Here is a 3,384-nt window from a genome sequence, read left to right as displayed (position 1 = left end):
GAAGTAAAAATAATAATATGCTGTTAAAAAAAACGAAAATGTTATCCTGTGAATATAACAAAATATTGTACTGTTAATAAATCTTTTTACTGTCCAAAAAAAAAAACATACATAATATGTATACTGTTTTATATTACGAAAATGTTATCCTGTGAATATAACAAAATATAGCACTGTCAATAAATCTTTTTACTGTCAGAAAAAAAAAAAAAACATAATATACTGTTTTAAAATAACAAAAGTATTATCCTGTGAATATAACAAAATATAGTACTGTTAATAAATCTTTTTACTGTCCAAAGAAGTAAAAATCAGGCAGAAAGAAAATAATAACATAATAAACTGTTTAAATAACTAAAATGTGAAAATTTAACATCATATAAATGGATATAACAAAATATAGTACTGTTTCAATGAATTTATTACTGTATAAGGAATAAAAATAACATAATATACTGTTTTGAATAACGAATATGTTATCCTGTGAATATAACGAAATATAGTACTGTTAATAATCTTTTTTACTGTTCAAGGTAGTCAAAATAACATTATACTGTTTTAAAATAACCAAAATGTTTCCTATGTATTATATAATCTAATAATTCATACTGTTTAACATTAAAATTCTCATTAATATTTTGTGAAAGTAACAAGGTATTATAGTACTGTTTTAATAAAACTTAAAATATAATAGAATATACTTAAAATATATCTTTATTAACTGGTAACATGTTACATGAAGTTACATAAATACATGTTTATTTTTGTATAAGAGATAAGATAAGATAATGATATCTGAAATTACCGGTACTTTATTGAAATAGTTTTCACGTCCGCATTTGATACATCTTTTATTCTTGAAATAATAGTTTTGTATCGTATTTGATATCATCTTTATTCCTAGTAATAGTTTTCAGAATGAAATAGTGCTTGAATGTCTTGCCAAAGCAACCCATGTGCACGCCACGGGCAAGTGGTTGCTTATGGAGCGTAGACGGTGCGGAAAAGCCGCCCGACTGAACTTAGCGCGGGGACTACTTGTCAGGAACTTTGCGAGGGCTTAACAGCGCTGTATCGGCGTCATGTACCGGCTTCAACTACTACATCGACCCTGCTACTACTTCTTCAACCACTTCTCAAACTCGTACAAAAAACAGTAGTATTAGGTCTTAGAGGCAGTGCGATCTCCTATAGTGTACTTCTTAGGACGGTTTTGTCTTTCTTCTCCTAACCTTGAAAAATCTCTTTCTTGAATTTTTCTTATCTATTTTAGATACTTTTTATTCCAATGTCCTTTCGAATATCCGTTAAGAGATTTTAGTACACTTTGTGTCTCTTCTAAAACCAGTACCAAATCTCTTCGAAACTTAACTATTAATCATATGTATTCAATCTGTATAATAGTACTTCTTCGACATTGTGTTTTACTATGGTCCTTCTTTTATAATCCTTGACAAGTATATTTTCCATGTCTTTTCCGTTACATTTCACCAGGATTCCATATACAATTCGCAGTTCATTATGATTATTTAGTTCTCATATGAAAGTAATTGAAAAAGAATTATATGTGTTAACATGTGTATCAAATGTAAACGTTACATAATATGTCAGTTACATGTAACAACAGGTAACAATACACTTCTTTACGTGTTACTACCTGGTGTATTTTTGGTTGCAGTAGTTATATACTTCAGTACTATATCTCTTTATCGCTTGATTTTAATATTCTAATTTGTAAATCCGATATTATGTCCTATTACTATTTGCAGAAGAGAAAAATCGTCTATTACTTTCGCTCTTTAGTTTTTCTTTAACCCTTGTTGTCTTTGTCGAGTGTTCCTATTTTTTTGTTGTCTTCTGCCGTGAATGACGTAGCTCTTTAGGACTTCGAGGACGATTTTGAAAACCTGTCATTTTCCTAAATAATTGTCATTATATAAAACAGTATATAAGAAAGTAAAGAGTGTCCTACTTGATAACATATAGGTAATTACATTTTATTTTATATGGAATTATTATTTCTAATTTCAGGCTAGCATTGTGTTTATTTCTTCCTGTGTTGTATTTAGGAATTCATTTGTTGTGTAGTATGCCTTTTTGGCTAAGAAATTTTGTATCGCCTCTTTATATTTATTTACAGTCATTGTACAAACATTGCGAGGTAACTTGTTGTATAGTTTTAAACATTGTGATTCAAAGTTTTTTTGTATTTTTGTGTAGTTAGTTTTTTGTTGGCACAGTAAATTGTTTTCTTTAGCTCTCGTTTCATAATTGTGGATGATTTCAAAGTTTTCAAAAATGGTTGTGTAGTGTTTTTTTACAAACATGAGACATTGTAATATATAAAGACATGGGAGTGTTAGTAGTTTTTCTTCAATGAATGTTTCTTTGCACGAATCTGTGTATCCTAGTCCGAATATCGCTCTAATACATTTCTTTTGAGCAATGAAAGCTCTTGTTGCACTGGCTGAGTTTCCCCAGAAAATGAGTGCATAGGAAAGGTGAGATTGAACATAAGCGTGATATGCGCTTAATGCAGCTTCTTTGTGAATGGAGTCTTTTATTGTTTTCAATGCATATACAAAGCTGTTAATTTTATTTGTTACATTTTCTACTTGATTGTGCCATGTAAGGGTCTCATCTACATGTAATCCTAAGAATTTAGCAGATGGTGTATTCTTTATTGTAGTGTTATCATATGTCAGTTCTGTTGTCTCATTTGTTGTCTTGAATTTAAAATGTATTAAATTAGTTTTGTCAATATTCATCTTGAGATTGTTTGCATTGAACCATTCCATAAGTTTGTCGAGGGAAAAGATTATTCTTTCATTTATAAGATTTCTGTCATTGGTTTTAATAATTACTGTGCTGTCATCTGCATATAGAGTTATAAGATATTTAAGTAATTTAGGAAGTTCATTTATATAGAGCAGGAAAAGTAAAGGTCCTAGAATAGATCCTTGTGGTACTCCTTTAGTAATTTCAGTCCAATTCGATGTAATTTTATTGTATTGCTTTTTATTATCTTCAATTATGATTTCTTCGTATGTACCATCGACTATTCTTTGTTTTCTTTGTGTAAGATAGGATTTTATGAGTTCAGCAGATTTACCTCTGAATCCCATATTGTATAATTTTGTTATTAGGGTGTTAATGTCAACAGAATCAAATGCTTTGCTTAGGTCAAGTAGGAGGGCAAATACTATTTCTTTTTTATTTAATCCGTCAAATACTTCTTTAAATAGTTGATACATGGCATTGATAGTAGATTTTGCCTTTACAAATCCATTTTGATTAGGTGTTATAACTTTATATTTGTCAAGGAAATTAAAAATTCTGTCATGCATTGTCCGTTCGAAGATTTTTGATATGTTGGATATAAGT

The sequence above is a fragment of the Diaphorina citri genome, unplaced genomic scaffold, assembly GCF_000475195.1.
Source record: "Diaphorina citri unplaced genomic scaffold, Diaci psyllid genome assembly version 1.1 scaffold4778, whole genome shotgun sequence".
NCBI classification, from domain to species: Eukaryota; Metazoa; Arthropoda; class Insecta; order Hemiptera; family Psyllidae; genus Diaphorina; species Diaphorina citri.
Note: the sequence above shows the minus strand (reverse complement) of the source record.